Genomic DNA, 18,720 nt, shown 5'->3' with positions numbered 1-18,720 from the left:
GGACATCAGGTTCACTTGTTACAAAGACATTAAAACGAAAGCCAATTAACATCAACACAAATAAAAGAAGATGAACAATATCATAGAATAAAGGACTGACCTTCCCAAGAGGGATGTGGACGTCTGAAGAACTTCTATTTCCATTAAATACGAGAGGGGAGGGGAGAGGGGGTCTGGGAAGGGGGAAGAGGAGGTGGAGACAGTATTCGTCTTGTTCTCATTTTATTGTGGGCTAGTTTTTTGAAAAAAGAGATCTTGGCACAGAGTTGACTCTCTCTAGGGTCTTCCTGCTCTAGGCCCAAAGACCCCTGCTGATTCTTACACAGATGCCTGTGCCTGTCCCTCATGTGGGTTTGTGTGGGCACACTCATGGGCATGCAAAGAAGTCCAAGGGCATCAAGGGAGAGCAGAGCAGAGAAAGTGGGAAGTTGTGTTGGACATTCTCTAAAATTCTTTTTATTTTATTTCATATGTTCTGCCCTAAATGTCAGTTTATTTTGTCTTTCTAATTATCTATTTTTGTCAGGCTTTTTCAGTTCAACTCATAAGTGAACTCAGCTAGCTTTGAAATACTTTTTCTCCATCTCATCTGCTAGGTTTATTACAGTAGCACTACCATGACACTAGAGCATCTTGACACAGGATTACATAAATCCTACTAACTGAAGCCAGCAGGTACAACAGAATTATCCTTTGAGTTCAGGTAACATCATGTGAAGACTTTTCCCTGTATGATTTTCTTTTGCTTCCTAGTTTTAATAAAATAAAGGCCTATCTACACTTCTTGCCGTGCACACTGGAAATCCTGCCCTATTTTTTAAAGCATCGCCATCCCATTTAAGCTAACACTGATATTTCTGAATCTCAAACATAAGCAGTGCTGCCAGCCCACAGATCTGAGTTTTCCAATAAATGCCGCTTCGTTCCTAGGTTCACACTGCAATGTTTGCTTCACAGCATAGCTCATATTTCATTTTATTTCAGAACTTTGTTTCAGCACAACTTCATATAATATTTTCCCTTTTCCCTTCACAATGTAACTGAAGAAAACAACAAATTAAAAATATAGTTTAAAGCTAAACAGAAACAAAAGCGCAATTGATAGAACTGGTTGTTGTTTTCAAGGTCTGATTAGCTAGAAAATTCGAGTTCCTTTGGATTACACTGATACGTAACAGACACACATTGGCTGTATTGGAACACGCTGGCTGTATTGGAAAATGCTCCTATATCCTACTTGACAATACGTGGCTTTGCTAGAAAAGTCAGCATTTCAAACACCCAGTCCTCCAACACGTTTCATGCTGACTATATCATGATTACAGAACTAAACATTATGCAGACTAAAAAGGTGTGTGATAAGCTTTTGGCATTCACAAGAGATCGTCTAAGAAACTCATAAGAAAAATTCTACAATTTGTTCTCAAAAGTAATTTAGTATAATGGTTTTAATTATATAATTAGCATGAACCACATTTCAATACATGTAAATATGTTTCTCCTAGAGTTTAACATGAGCATCACATACATATTTCTGAGATGAACCACTGAACCACTATTAGTTCATCTCCTAATGTAAATGTTTAAATATTGTAAGCTTAATCAGACTGTAACAGAATACCTACAAAAATGTATTCTATTTCACCTTCATTATTTTTAAACATGCCTCAAAATGTTTTACATTCTACAAACAGAAATCATCTTTTCTTGAAACACTCTACTTGCCAGATACAATGTGAAAATAGTCATTTTAAAAAAAGCTTCCTTTCTCTTTAACATATCAGGAAACATCTGCAGAAAGCTTACCTGCCATTTTTTATGATAGAACAAAACAAAATCTACTTTTCAGAGTGTAATTACTCTTTCTTTATAAGAATGAACATTTAATTACTGAAATGCTGTCCATGGCCACGTCGGGGGTCGGGGGACACTTTCATCTTTATGGCAAAGAAAAAGTTTTCTTAATATTCAACTTATTGTGTAACAACCTTCTGATTAATTTAAACGGATTTCATTGTACAAACAGAGGAAACGGGTTTTGAGAATACTAAACTTGAAAAAGTCATTCTATGTTGGATTAAATAAATAAGAAGAAACAACTCAGTCATCAGAAACCTGAGTAACACCCCACACAGGAGATCCAGTTTCTGTATTTCACGCTCCATCAGCTCTGTACTTCGCTGTGATTAGTTACTGATATGATCACAACACAGAAAGAGTCAAGGGAGCACACAGGCCCTGGAGACAGATGTAGTGTGGTCTCTGGTTCCTTTACTTGTCTGCTATCTAGACTTGGGCAAATTAATTCCCCTCCTTGAGCCTCCATTTCCTAACCTATAAAAGTGAGCATAACAGACACTACATTAAGAGAGTGAGAGGATTAAAAAAAAGGTATGTAAAGTTCCCAGCAGAGTCACGAGCACATATTAGGTGCTTTACAGTTCTCTCCCCTTCCCGACCCCTCCCAAGTCCTGCTCCTTGCCCCTCTATCACTGTTAGAGCACCCAGGCCAACGAATGTGCAGTATACAAAGTTATTCATAGTATTCCCTTGCAACATTTTGATGCTTGTTGGGTCTGTAATGATATTTCCACTTTCCCAATATTTCTGATTTATGTGTTCTCTCTCCTTTTCTCAATCAGTATTGCTAGAGGATTATCAATTGTATTAATCCTTCCTAAGAACCAATTTTCTTTCGTTTTGTTAATTTCTGTTGTCTCTTTTTCATTTTATTGATTTCTGTTCTTATTATTTCCTTCCTCCTACTTAATATATTTTGTTTTCTTTCTCTACCTTAAGGGGGAAACTTTGCTGTTTTGATTTTCCTTTCTAATATGAACATTTACAGTTATGCATATTCCTCAAAGTACTGTTTTAGCTGCTCCCCACAAATTTTATTTGTTTTCATTATTCTTCAATTCATATTTTATAATTTCTCTTGTGATTTCTTCTTTGACCTATCATTATTTAGAACTATACCTTTAATTTCCAAATATTTAGATATTTTCTATCTTGTTGTTATTAATATCTAACTTAATTCCCCTCTGGTCAAACAAAATACTATGTAAGATTTCAAACATTTAAATCTTATTAAAACTTGTTTATGGCATCACATAAGGTCTATCTTAGTGAACATTCTGTGCACATGGAAAGAAGTTGTATTCTGTAGTTTTTAGTTATAGATCTGAGTTACCATGTGGTGTCATTTTCTTTCAGCATTTACTTTATGTATTTCTTGTAGTATGAGTCTAACAGCAGTGAATTCTCTCATTATTTGTTAATCTGAAAATTCCTTATTTTCCTCTATTCCTGAAGGATAGTTTTTACTGAATGTAGATTTCTGGGTTATTTTTTTCTCACAATCCTTTAAAGATGTCATTCCATTGTCTTCTGGGTTCCATTGTTTCTGATGAGAAGTAAGCCATAATTTGCAGTATTGTTGCCTGTAAGTAACGTTTCATTTTTTCCTCTGGCTAATGTCCTTGTCTGTAGATTCTATGTCTTAAGATTTCCTATCATTCTCCTCTCCTTCTGAGACTTCAATTACTACATGACCTTTGCAACAATTTTTTGTTTTTTTGAGGAAGATTGCTCCTGAGCTAACATTTGTGCCAATCTTCCTCTATTTTATGTGGTACACTGCCACAGCGTGGCTTGACAAGTGGTGTTAGCTCTGTGCCCAGGATCCGAACCTGCAAACCTTGGGCTGCCAAAGCAGAGTGCATGAACTTAACCACTATGCCACCAGCCTGGCCTCCAGCAACAATATTAATACTGTGTAACTAAGGACCTCTCTCATCATCATTTAGTTAAATTTGAAAAAGATACAAGCCAATGTGGAACAATTAAGAAGAAAAAGAAAATCCCACATTGAATTTTTGTTAAATGGTGAGTTAGTGATATTACAGGAAAACTTGAATCACATGCTATCAAAATATACCATTCATTTATGAAACGAAAAGAGAATTAATTTTTCATATTTGCTTTCATAATTATTTAAATCAGCATTAGCTATATTTATATTACAAGTTCTAAATGTTATTCAAAATATGGTATTATGAAAAACATGAAAGATAACACTATATCATAAGAAACTTAAGTCACTCATCCAGGGCATTTTTGTCTTATCTGGATCAATGTTTCTATTTTTGTCTGCTCTGTAAGATATTCTGAAGCCATGGTCAGAAGTACATGCTTTTAGCCTTATGTTTAATTTTTTTTAACCATAATTACATTTGTTCAAGGAACAAGAAGGTCTCTGAGGCCCGAGAAGAGTGAAGGGGGCAGAAAGTACTAGAAAATAAAATTGGGGCCAGCCCCAGGGCATAGCGGTTAAGTTTGGTGCACTCCACTCAGGCAGCCCAGGTTCATGGGTTTGGATCCCAGGCGTAGACCTACACCACTCATCAGCCATGCTGTGGCAGCATCCCACATGCAAAATAGAGGAAAATTGGCACAGATGTTGGCTCAGGGCAAATCTTCCTCAAACAAAAGGAGGAAGATTGGCAACAGATGTTAGGTCAGGGTGAATCTTCCTCAGCAACAACAACAACAACAATAAACCTCAGTAGTCATAATAAAATACTACTTTAAAAAAAAAAAAAAAAGGAGGTTAAGAGGTAGAGCAGCCCAGCTACAGTCAGGAGCTAGATTTCATTATGAGGATGACAGGACACCACTGGGACAAGGAGATGCTGTGATCTAATTTTCAATGTTTTTTTTTAAGATTGGCAACAGATGTTAGCTCAGGTGACAATCTTCCTTCTTTTTTTTTTTTTTTTGCTTCTTCTCCCCAAAATCCCCCCAGTCCATAGTTGCATATTCTAGTTGTAGGTCTTTCTGGCTCTGCTACGTGGGACGCCGCCTCAGGGTGGCCTGACTCGTGGTGCTAGGCCCATGCCCAGGATACAAACTGGCACGAACCCGGCTGCTGAAGTGGAGCACATGAACTTACCCACTTGCCCAGAGGGCTGACCCCTAATTTAAATTTTAAAAGGCCTTTCCAGCTACTCTGTAGGGAGCACTTGTGAGAAGAAACTGATAGTTCAGGGAAGAAAGGTGGTGGTTTTGACTTAGGTAGTAGAGGTTCTAAGTTAAGTGGTCAGATCAGAGAGAGATTTTTAAAGCAGTGGTGGATTAAATGCAGGGTAAGGGAAAGACAGGCGGTCGTGAAGCCTCCTGGGCTTTTGGCCTGAGGTAGGGAACTTCCAGTGATAAAGCAGTAGTGGGTTTGAACATTTTTGAGACAGTTATTGCATAGCCAAATGGAGATATGAAGTAAGCAGGTGGAAATTTTGGAATAAATAACATCTTGGATAAAGGAGAAAATTAAAATCATTCATAATATAATACCTCTACCTAGAAATAACAAATATCTGCTAATATTTTAGTATATTTCCATTAATCTTACTAAATGAATTTGAAAAAGAACCTTCTGTAAATGATTTTACCAAAGAGTTACTATATATAAATATCTCAAAAGCAATTATAACTATAGTGTAAAGCAAAAGTCCCCTTTGATCATAGTTACTTAGCATCCAATGCTTTCTCTGAAAAGTCTAAAAGGAATTATCTATCAATAAAAGCACCAGCACGTGGGATAGTATCTGTTATCCCTAAAAATATTCAACTAAATTTTCTACCATAGCAAACCAAGATGCTGTGTGAACTGACCAACTACACCAAGTGACAAATTACTGGTTAGCTATTTATCACTTAAGATTACAAATGATCACTATTATATAAAATGCACTATTATCACTACATTTTGCTCATTCCTTGATCATTTTGCAGTTAATCAGTACAATTTGATAATTACTGCACCTCCTGATATAATTGGCAGTCTTACCTTTTCTCTTTCTATTTTGTTTGTTTGAGGAAGACTAGCCCTCAGGCAACATCCACTGCAATCCTCCTCCTTTTGCTGAGGAAGGCTGGCCCTGAGCTAACATCCGTGCCCATCCTCCTCTACTTCATATGTGGGACGCCTGCCACAGCATGGCTTGATAAGCGGTGTATAGGTCTGTGCCCGGGATCCAAACGAGCGAACCTCAGCTGCTGAAGTGGAGTGTGTAAACCTAACCACTACACCATCGGGCCAGTCCCAGTCTTACTGTTTTAAAGAAGGGAGAAATTCAACATTGTATTGTATATAAACCTTAAAGGGCTCATGGAAGCAATGAAAAGGTGGCTATTTTTAGCTTAAATTTTAGACTATGTAGTGAAATTTTATATGCAACCATATTATCTAAAATGCCTTAGTGGAACAATAAAAACAATCAAATAAACCCCCTCTCCCCCACAAAAAGAGATTTGAAAGTTCTAGAAATATACAGATTGGCCAGTCAGCAATCTCTTAGCCATAAGGGATTGACCGATCTCTGTTTTGAGGAAACAGCTTTATATTTTTTCACCAGCATTTTACAATGTGAGATCTATTATATATGCACAGTTATACTCTGTCCCCTTAAACTAAAGGACACTCACCACTCAGGCTCCCTAAACCTCTACGCCTGCCCTACACTTCCTGACACCACGTGTTACTTTGGCCACTTCATATCCGGTCAAATACCGGGCAATGACAACCAGGGCCATAAGCCCCAGGATAATTTGTGAAAAGGCTGGGCAGTTTCATAAGCATTTTGCCCAGATTAAGGAAAACAAAATATATCTAGATACAAAAAATAACTTGTAAGCAAAAAAAATGAGTTTAAAACCTTAAGATCAAGTATAATCTCTAGAACACAAGACTTGTGGGAGAACAGACGGGAGGGCACACGCAGGTCAGCACCATCTTAGGAGCGCCCATAACTCATTTCTTTTGGAAGGAGTGCCCCTATTTATCTTATTTTAAATACGTAACTAAAGTATTTTAATGTCATATTTATCTGCTCCTAAATCTCTACTTTTCTATGAGATCTTGATCTTGCCCACTGGGTTTTTGTCATCAAGGCGTTTTTTCAGAAACATAAACCCCAAAGTCAGTCTGCCATTAAATAAATTTTATAGAATCATTTCAGGCCTTTAATGATATGATTCAGTGCAATGAAAACAAAGTTTATGGAAAGACTAAACACACTGCAATGGTTAATGAATCTCCCCAGATTCTTAATTTACCATTAGAGAATAATGTAATCTTCCCCTTTGGCAATTATTTCAAAAAGCCAAACTTGCAAAAATTAAAAATTTTTATTAATAGAAAGGGTCATTTTATCATTTCCTGATTGGTAGAGCAGCCAAAAAGTAAAAGGCATATTAAGTCACATAATGATATTTTCATCTTCATCTTGTACTTAATACAAATAACTAAACACCCAATTTGGGGGGAAACTTTTAAAATTATTTTAAATATATTTAGGACTTGCTGACATTTTCAAACTATTAAAGATTACTTAATTTCCAGCACAACAAACAGCATATCATTCAATGATTCCCAGGTAGTTTGCCAATAACCAAAAATAAATTACACATGAGAACAAGCAGCAGCAGCCACTAGCAAAGATAACACATCTTAGATTCTTCTTTAACATTACATTTAAGAGAAATCATCACCGAACAAAGAAATGGCATTTATGTTCTTGAGGGGTTTTTTTGGTTTTTTTTTTTTTTAGTTCTTGGACACTTAGGAGACCTAAATTTGATTTACTAAGAATCTTTCCTTTATAGTTCTAATTTCACTATCACTAATCTTTTATTTAAGATTTAATTGCATAACATGATAGTTAACATATTCCCACAAAGTAGCATAAGTGGATAATTATATATCCCAGTTTGCAAGGAACAACCTCAGTTTATGCCTGTTGTCCAAGTCTGGAAGATAAAGTATACAGTTGCCTTTATTCCACCACCAGCTCAAGTCCTCTCATCTCAATGACAAGCTTCCTATTCAGACAACAGAAAACGGAATTCGGTGGAAATGGGAACAAGTTTTTTAATAGCTGGACCAACAAAAGTGGGTCTAATTTCCCTACTCCCTACCAGTTCACCTTCCCTTAGCGTGACATGGAAGCTAAAACTCTATTGTCACTTACTTCACATTTCTGAACATTTCTTCTTTAGATAAATGTCCTCTAATATAGATGTCAGCTCTCTCGGACATACAGATGACCAATGGCTTCCTGAACACCAACACAAATATGAAATCACACTTAAAATGCTTGACTTGCACATAGCATGAAAAGATAAACATCATTATAGGTGATCATATTCCACCTCTATGACCAAAAAATAAAATAAACTTTCACTGATAAAAACTCTCATTACTAACAAAGGACTTTGGATTTTATCTATGAAATAGTTATCAACTTTAAAATGTTAGCAGAGAGACTGTCGGCTTCACAGTTGCAAGGGAAAAGACTTTCAGCGCACACTCCAGCATTGATCTGACAAGCCCAGTGTCCTCCCCCACCTCCAGGGAAGCATCTCTACTCGTATTCACGGAATTCCACCTTCTCAGAAAACACGATTTTAAGGCTAAGTGTTCGTCCCTGAGGAAAACAAATGCATTGGCTGGTAGAAAGTGAGCCAAGCCATGGTTCTAACAGAACCTTTGTAATAGAAGGAACACAATGATGACGTTAGAAACAACTTTGCTTTAGATTATATAAAATGCTTCTTCAGCAATCAACAAATAAGGTTTTGTCCCAACTTTCAATAACAAGACAAGTAGTAAGAAAAGTCACACAAAATCACCTTTTCAAGTACTTAGCAAATTTCTTCAAATAGCATATAACACTTCAAAATGGCACTTTTTTTTTTAGGACATTTTTTCTGAAGGAAAAAATAAAAATCGGGCTTACTCTTAGGAGAAATCATCTGAAAATGTTTTATGGATCCTCAACTTTTATTTTCTTCATTTCAGATTTGGAAAAGCATGTCTTTCTTAATTATGCATCATACTGATTCCTCTTGTTTCAACTTTAGCAAATTATCCTTGAACAGCATGATTGAAACTACTGTTAGCTATGACATCCTTGGAAGAAATGAACAACAAAGGCATAAGTTTCACATATACCTCCCTATTCCATTATACCATTTTAAAAAATCATCAGTAAAAATGTTAATTCATATATTCTTTAGAGGAAAAAGGAAATTTTGGAAGAATCATCTCCCTATTTAATTTATATATATATATATATACACACACACACAAACACATACTCTTCATACTGATAAATGATCCACTTAAAAAATGCTTTACAAATGGTAGTAAGTAATTCCATGAATTTTTTTTAATATCACCTTTGATCAACCATGTGAAAAAAATATATTTGCCAACATCCAACTTCATTCCTTTACCTTCTTCCAATATTACAGGGCACTTCTAGTTCTTGCCTAGGGTGGAGAAGCCTTCCCTAAGCACAAACTACCCAGAATCATGCTTCGTCTGTCCATGGTGAGAGAGGAAAGGTAGTCTTGCTGGAAAGATCCGTGTGTCTTCTGAGGCTAGCTTGGAGAAAACAGTCAGGAAAGGCAAAGGGAAGGGAGGCAAGAAGGTCAGAAAGGAGGAAGAAAGATACTGCAGTTCCCTAAAGAGCTAAGAAGGAATCCAAGTGGCTTGGTCACTGACAGGAGATTTCGCTTCACCTACGCTACTATGGCTCCCATGACTTGGTGTAAATGTAGGTTAATCAAGGTCCTAATTTTGTAAAGTATGAAGGTTTTATTAAAATGAATACTGCATTTAGTTTATTAGGTAAATTGATAGCTGCATACATAGTAAAACATTCCATCATACTAAAAGACGATTTTATCAACATTTATGTAGTACTTCATTATTTTAATGTACCTGAACTATGTTTTTGGAACTGCCGCAGGAAAGCTGGTTTTAATAAAATATATGATTGTGTGATGTTGGAATGTTATTCACAAGATACATTCAATTTAGTCTGCTATGCACACTTAGGTGGAAATCTATGCCAGAAAAGTTCATGGCTAAAAAAATAAAGCATACATTTATTGTCAGGATGCAGAGATTCTTCAGTAACGAGCTGAAAAGGTAAGACTAAGTTTCAATTTCTTTAACTGCTAATATAGAGTTAACCATTGGTATTTAAAAAGACTAGTAGAGTAAAAGAGAAAAATGGTGCTAGAACATTTAAAAATACAAGCCAACTCAGGGAAAACCGAGATTCTGTCTGACTGGTTCAGAAAGCACTCAACAATACAGGCATGGTGAGTACTTTATATTATTTGTAAACCAAGCTGAGAATTTAAAATCGATCCAGGAAAGAAATGCAGAAATGCAGTTATTAAAAGGAGAACTAATCCTATCAAAAGATACAAAAGAATCAGGACTTGTTTTAAACACTGGCACAACTGTACTTGTGGATATAAATGTGGATTTTGAAATGTTAGTCATCTCAAGGCACTTCTTAAAACATAAATATTTAGACTTCTTAAAAGAATAGTCATGAATGATAACTTTTGTCTAATAATTTTGATAAAGACAAATGGATTCTTGGTATTATTTGCAATATGAAACTATCTTAAATAGTAAATATCATTACATGATCCTCTAGAGGATTAAAACAGAGAAATATTTCTCTTCAAATGGATCAAGAATTAAAAATAAAGTCCCTTCTTTAACATACCTTGATGGAAAATAATCAAATATTCAACACTTCCCCATTCAAATGCAAATTTTCAGACATTTCTTGAAAATTAAAATGACAACTTTCATTAATGCTGATGGACTTACAAATCAAAACAATTTTAAACTAGATGATTTCTACGTACAGCTTTCATTTTCAACTGCTTGTTTTTGCGGTAAGTGCTCATTGTAACTTGTCTTAATTTTCAAAAGTGTTTAGATTCAACTTGAGCAGAAAAATCATTAGCAGTAGTTAATCTCTGTTTCAATGTCTATTTTAAACTCAACTATGTTTTGGTGAACTGTGAACTCATTCATGAAAAGAGATGATGGCCCTTGTAACAAAACAAATTTAAACCATAAATTTAATTACACTAAATTACCAAAATAAAATGAGCTTTCAACAACAGCAACTTGCCTACTCACCAAGAGGCATGACACACTGGCTGGGAAATTCAGTTCTATTTCTAGGAGGCAGACCCAGCCCCTTAACCATGTGAATACAATGCTGACAAAACATGCCTGTTATTTCTTGACAAATTTAATATACTTCTCCACATTTGCCTAAAATGTACAAGGTGGCCAAGAGGATTGGGCAGGACATGGATACATTGTCTGGTGTCTTTCATTTACAAATTTTTAAATAACCGTATATGATAGCAAAGTTTTAAGACACAGTTTTATATTAAATATATATGTATTTTGAAATACAAGAAACTATTTCACACCAAATAAGGAAATGAAATTTTTAAGTCAATTATAATTTTCTATGAGGATACAACCAGATGTACAAGAATTCTTGCTTTGAAAGGAAACTACAAATCTTTAAGTGCTAAAACACAATTTAAGGTACCATGTCACAGAAATCACTGTAACTTTTTAAAGAAAGTCATGCTTCCCTTCAGAGAATCTGTTTTACTCACTAAACAGTCTGTCCATTCTATAATACTTCACTGGTAACTATATAAATGGAAATGTCTTCTCTAGCCTCACCAGAGAATCATGAGGATGAAAAAGCACGAGATTATTCAAAAGAAATAACACTTTGTCCAAAGGGACACGAGGTCGAAATGGGAAGGACAACAGCACGTAATATCAGTGTCCATTTCTGACGTTAACTCAACAAATGCAAATCTTTTTTTTTGGTCAATAAATTGGAATGGTATTATATAAAGGGCAATAGTTCAATCTAGCAGTTTTTGTGACTAGGAATTGCCATATACAACATAAACCAGCAAGAATATGACTCTCCTTCAAAGAAATTGCTAACAGCAGCAATGCTTGGGGGCAAAGAGTTCATTTAAATTATTTATGGAGTGCCTGCTTAGTTCCAGGCACTGGGCTTGCAGGAGGGAAGAAGCCAGACATGGCCCTCAAGTTACGAAGCCTGCCTTCTAGTGGGGGAAGAAGGGCACTAAACAAATACCCAAGACACCTCCTGACAGTTCAAGGGCAACAAGAAAAGTAAGAGCAATTATTGTCATGGAGGAAGACTCTCCAGAGGAGCTGCCTGTAGATGGGGTTTCAGGGAGACGCCTTCTGAGGAGGTGCTATTTCAAAACTGAGGTTACCGGAGAATCCACATCCCCCTTTAAATAACTGCTATCTCGTGATTAAAGACTACACTTTTTTAACATAACCTTTCACTTGAGCACATTTCCTTTCAAACATTCCAGCAGAGTTAATTTTTCCCATCCAACTGGCCGATCAGTCAGTTCTAAGTGGGATGGATAGGAGTGGTCTTCCGACATCACCAAAAGAAAACATCAAAACGCTAACCAGGCGTTACAAAGAAAGGGAGAAAAAAAGGGGGAGGTTGGTGTTAATGAGCCTCTGAATTCCAAGGGGACTACTTCTGACTGGAAAAATATTAAGGATTGTGTGAGAGAAACTAAGGCACTTTATCATTACCCAGAGAGACACAATGTGGATGATCTTTTTTCTGGCTGGCTTACATCCAGACAGATTTCAAAAAGAATGATGACAATCCATCGTAAAGCTAATACCAAAAGAACAGAGGGAAAGTAAGCCGGGGATCCAACGTTAGTATTACATGTTAGTAATGTTCGTCTCAGTATCATTGACCGATTAACACAGGAAAATGAAATAATCCAAGTATCCCACTATAACACTGCTCTCACTTTTATAAAGAGAGCAATGAATCAAATACACCATACACTTGGGGGACAGAACTAACTTGCAGAATAACCAAATCTATGCAGTGAGGTTTCACGGGTTTTAAAAGTATCCCACATCACAAATCTGAGTGACTGCTATCACTATGAACAATAATTCCCAAAACTCAAATGTACATAATTAAGAAATCAAGTCAACATAAAACATAAAATTTTTTAAATTAACTTTATGAGCAAAATGCACTTTTTTACTTAAAACAACTTAGGAAGAATTGGAAGACTTGCCACGCCACGTGGGAGAGACATTTAATTATAACAAAGCCTTTAATTATTATGAATTATGATATATGTACATTGAAAATAAATTATTAGGAAGAAAATATAAATCAATATAACTCTTATTTTGCCCTTGTTTTCCTATGTTTAGATACATGTATATGGTTTTCGTCTTTTCACAAAATCAGGCAAGTAGAACACCTGTGGGCTTGCATAGAGTTTTCCATTTAACGTTATAGCCATACAAATGTTGTAATGTTGTCAACTGTTCTTTTAATCATTTTAAATAACCCACAACATTCATCATAATTTACTCAACTATATTCCTGTTGTCATTAATATTGTTTTCAGTATTTTCCTATCAAATGAACGGCACTGAGAAGAACACCCTCATGCATTTTTGTGTGTAACTAACTCCATGTGAGGATTCCTAGAATTCCTGAGTTAGAGGAAGAGTCTTGATACACATTCCCAAGCTGAGTTCCTGGAAAGATTAATCAATTTCAACATTCACCCTGGACCATCTCAACACTAAATATAATTCACTTTTAAGTAGTGCCACGTTTACGGGTAACAAATGATATTGTTATCTCATTTTTGAAACTGCATTTTTAGTTACAATAAGTGGCATATAGTTTCATGTTTACTGGTCATCAATGGTTCTAAAAATAATCTGTCTCTGATCTTTCAAATAAAGGAGTTATTAATTTCCTTATCGATATTTAAGAATGTTTAACATAGTACATATATTAATCTTTTACGAAGTGTTCCAACACTTTCCCCAGTTGTCATTCTCCTTTTAATTGTGCTTGTTTTTGTCAAATATTTTTCATCTTATGTAAATATATTCATCTGTGACCAATATGATTGATTCTGTTGCTTTTAAAATTTTTGCTCAAAAGTTTCTAATTCACCTCAATATCAGTTATTTTCCACATTTTTCTTTTAGAGTCTGTATTTTTCTTTTCTTTTCAAGTTCGCTGAGAGTTTATTAGTAGAATGGAAAGCAAAGGGTAGATTTGAGAGAGATTTAAAACCCGACTGCTAGATGGGCTGGAGGTGGAAGGGAGAAGATGAGAATGGGGAGAAGGCGGTAAGAGAGAGGGAGAAGTAAGAGGTTGCCAGGGAGGGTTTAAGTTGAGAAAATGGCATTCCGTGCTGGGCAAATAGTATCAAGAGCTTGAGTCCATTTCTAACTACCGTATTCCTCTTCTCCCCTTCAAAGTCATGTTTCTTGAAACAGTTGTCTATATTCCTTGTTTCAAATCCTCAGCATTCATTTACTCACCTGCTGAAATACAATGTGGCTTCCATCCTCTGATTTCCTCAACATCACCAGTGTCTTCCAATTGCTATATTCAAGGAAGAACCATCAGTCTTTAGCTTACTTAAACTCTAGAAGCATCCAATATTGTTGGCCATATACACCATGGTAAAACTCTCTCTATAATGGCTCTCTCCTGCTCTCTTCCTTCTCGCTGGCCACTCCATCTCACCCTCCTTTACAGCTCTTCCTCCCTTTCTCTTAAATATTATTTGCCTAGGGCCTGCTTCTTCAGAAACTTCCCTTAAGACTATCCTTTTCCAGTGTGATCAATACCCATACCCATGACCTCAGCCATCACTGAATGATGATGATAAGATGATGATGATTCCTGTATCTTTTCCCATACCTTAGATTCTCTCTGGAGCCACAGAGACACATTTGCATCCCTATCTCAAATTCCATAAATCTAAAATGAATTCATCATCTTACTCAAAAGATGTGCTTAACCCTATTTTCCAATGATATTCTCCAGCTAAGTGCACTTCCACTGTACTTCCATTCAAAAATCTAGAAACCAAGGTAAGCCTTATTCCTAGCTCCTGCCTGCCTGCCTTCTGCCTCCCTCTCTGTCATCCACTTCAGTCCCTGCCCTACTCCTATCTAATCAATCAGCAAGTCTTTCTTTCAGATTCCCCTTCCTACTCCCTCTAAAATTCACTTTTCCCCTAACCCCGCTCCCTTGTCCTTTGTTTAGAAGACCCTCAAATTCATCTAAGTTACTCACTTTGTCAATTAATCTCTAATTTTCTGCCTCACCCCTCCCAAAGCATCCTCAACACAAGTACCAAAGAGGTTTCTTCTACACTGTAGATCTTTCTATGTTAATCTCTAGCTTAAAATCATTTAATTATACCCCTTTGCCTTAAATAATGATAATAACTGTGACCATTGTTTTTGAGTTTCTACTACTTCATATTTGCCAGGAACTTCTTAAGGTGTATTTTAAATAAATTATATGAGAGAACTAAAATTTATATCCATATGAGCTGGCTCTACTCTGTCATATCTATTTCCTCCACATAAAAAATAAATTCCTCAGTATGACATATAAGATTCTTTAAGATCTAATTCCTACCTACTTGTTGATCTTTACCTTGTGCTATAAAGTCTCACATGCTACTCTTCAACCATACCAAAACCACATTAACCCCCAGAATATCAAATATTTTTCCTGCCTCCTTATTCGTATTGTTCCTTCTGCCTGGAATCCCCAACCACCTTCACTCCCAGGGTCATACGCATCCTCCAAGAGTTAACTCAGCTGTCACATCTGGGTTAGGTGATCAAGTATTTTATAATCTCACAGTCCTCTGAGTATTTCTCTATCTCAGTACGTACCATAGTGAAATTATCTGTTTACACATATTTTTCTACTAAACTCTTAAGTGTCTCTAAAATAAGAACTCCATTTCTTGAATGAAATGCCCAAATTAAGGCTGTGCCCAGCATACTCAATACAAGTTGGTTGCAAGAATTAACTATTACTCAGGAAATGGCCAGTAGGCCAGTGTGATCAGCATACTGGAGTCATGAAAGGATGTGAGAAACAACACTGGGAGCTTTGGTTTGGGCAGATAAGGATCCTGAAGGCTGACATAAAGATCTTATTTCTACAGCCAAAGCAGACCTATTGGAGGTTTCCAAACAGAGAACGGACAAAATGTGATGTGTGTTTTAAGAAAACAATAGACAGTAATATGCTGAGATGTGAGAGGCTGAGGGGCAAAGACAAGTAAGGAGGCAACTGAAAAGATCTAGAAAGAGTTGAGGACAGAGAGTTCATTTTGAGATAATCTGATTTCTAGAAACTAGGAGACATCTGTGTGCCGATGTCTCCTTTTTCTCACTGTTTCATGTTAAAATCTTCCACATAAAAAACATTTTATTATACAAATTTCTTATCACTACCAAAATTAGCATGAAGTTGGAATTTTGAGTCTAATGCTTAACAGGCAGAACAAATCTCGAAGCTTTCAAACTTGAAGTTTCCAAGAAGAGCCATGCAAATAGCCGAGACCACCCAGACAAGAGTGGGGAGAAGAGAGCTGATGGTGGAACATTCACACTAATGAGCAAAAGAGAAAGAGACATTGAAGGAGACAAGGTGTGGGCCGGGCAAGAAGGGGGATCAACATGGGTTTAACTACAGTGATGTAGCAGCCCCACCCATGATGCATTCCTGGAAAGATTCAGTCTTTGGTTCCTATCTAAGGTCATAGAAGCTGTTTACTGAACACTCGACAGGCTTCAGGGCAAAATTCCATTTAAAAAAGGTCATCTTATATCTGAACACTCTATATTAAACTGCTTTTCTGATACTCTGGCTCTATTAAAATAGACTTTAGTATAGAAGCACACTTTTCCTGATTGTTATATCTGTCATTGTTGGCAAATGCTTTGCATCACTGGTAAGAAAAAAAAATTAAGGTTACAAAATTGCAGTAAATTATTTATCAAATTCCTAGTCTGGTAGTTCTCTCTGATGACTCTTACTTTATCAACATGGTAATTTTAAGTAAACATATTTTCCATGATGGTAAAAACACAAGACCATCTAGGACCTTTTTCCTCTGCTTCAGGTTGATGTCTTTAAACAGAGTGCTCTTAAATTTGGCAGAAATAATAAGTTAATAAGAAAAAGATCCTTCTGTACAATCCTTTCTAACACGAAACAATGAGAAAAGCAAAATTCCTTTACTTAAAAATTATGAAAATGTCCTTTTACGCAATGATTCCTGTAAACCCTATAGAAATCTTCTCAAACTACTAGAATATAATTACCTTAAAAAATATATGTCAGCATGCACAATTTCCGAGTTCTTATTCTAGAAAAAGAGACCGCACAGAAAGGATAGAACAATGGTATGGAAACTTACCATCCTCTCCAACTGGACTCCTTATTGCAGACTTATTGCTTCCATGTGTTAAAAAAAAAAAAATCAAACCTTTAAGCCAACCCCAATCCCTAAAATTTTTGGCGCTCTCATTAAGCACTGAATACAGAAAAAAAAACCCCAGTATTTTTATTATAACAAGCCTATCAGAGTCAAGATTTATTTCATTATGAGAATGTGTTAGAAATTAATAATAAAGATTGGTTTCTACAAGGCTTAATGAAATCATGCTATTTAAAGTTGCTAAAATACCACAAATTATTTCATCTTAATATTTAAATAAATAATGCCTGTTTTGAATACTACCCTCTAGAACATATAATATAAATTAATCTGGAGGAATATTAAAATAGATGAGGTTAATACTCTTTTTTTGCACAGCAAAAGATTTTTTATAAGCTGTGGTTACATAAAGCTGAGGACTACGGACAACACATAATTCATATGATTTTCTGAAACTACAAAATCTTTGCTCAAACTCATAATGAGATCAATGAATTACCTAAACTCTGTTGTCTTTGCACTTTTTCCACAAACCAGGTGCACAACACAATGCGTAACTCCCTAAAAGAAGCGCATCTCCCAGTTTCGGTATTTGTCAAACGAAAGAAGGAAACAGTTCCCTCACCCCAAAGTGAGAACAGATGGGAATGTAAAATTAGATGGGAAGAGACAACGAAGCTTTGGATGACCAACCAAGAAATCTTCCCCAGAGGGGAGCCAAATGGACCAGAACTCGGCTTGTGCTGCCTCCCGGTCAACTCCCAAACTAAATCCAATAGGAATGCCAAGCAGTTCTTTGATTCGAGGCGCTGTTTTTGATTTATAAGCATTGATATAAATTTTATAAAGAAGCTATTGATAAATATAAGATTAAAAAGTTTCATGTTTAATCGACATAAAGTAGTCCCATAATCACTTTTGTCAGCTCAACATTACTTCAAACTAAGACTGTGAAAAATGCATATTTTTAAAAATAATATAATAAATGGCTTTACAAAAAAGAGGCAACAGGCATGCACAAACTTAAGATATGGACACTGAACTCCTTGTATCATGGAACAGCTATCAGCCATAAATTGAAAATTATGTAAACAAAATATGTACACATTTTATATTCACTATTTTCATATTTATCTGTATAACTAAAACAATCTCAATAATAATGCCAGCAATACTCCTATACCTAGAAAAAAAGATTCTTCGATATTCAATTTTATATAGCATATAATTTTTCTATCTAAAAATACCAATTGTAAACTTAAAAAATACTCTCTATAGTGCTGTATTCTCCTTAATATTTTTTATTTTTAATATCGGTAATAATTTAAAATTTGAGGAAAACAGCACATGGTGCTGTCAGATTTGACTATATTTTAAAACAGTAGTTCTATTGTTAATAATCATTCTCTTAAAATATTACAATATTAAGATCAATTTTGTAAGATTAACCATGAGCTTTTAAGGAACTCCCAGATATCTTCCACAAAATAGCAC

General features: G+C 35.7%; 1 protein-coding gene and 1 long non-coding RNA gene across 8 annotated transcripts in view; both read right to left on the bottom strand.

Annotated features, from left to right (window-relative positions):
• The window catches only part of BCKDHB (branched chain keto acid dehydrogenase E1 subunit beta), a 229,634-nt gene that overhangs the window by 46,973 nt on the left and 163,941 nt on the right, over nt 1-18,720 (bottom strand). The window lies entirely within an intron of this gene.
• Nucleotides 8,841-17,821, bottom strand: LOC138915785 (uncharacterized). The gene is made up of 4 exons (XR_011422064.1): nt 17,726-17,821; nt 17,206-17,243; nt 14,291-14,354; nt 8,841-8,971 (listed from the first exon to the last, which is right to left on the bottom strand). It is a non-coding gene; the product is annotated as an uncharacterized lncRNA (long non-coding RNA).

This window comes from Equus caballus, chromosome 10, assembly GCF_041296265.1.
Source record: "Equus caballus isolate H_3958 breed thoroughbred chromosome 10, TB-T2T, whole genome shotgun sequence".
Lineage (NCBI taxonomy): Eukaryota > Metazoa > Chordata > Mammalia > Perissodactyla > Equidae > Equus > Equus caballus.
This window is presented reverse-complemented; position numbering and strand designations above follow the sequence as displayed.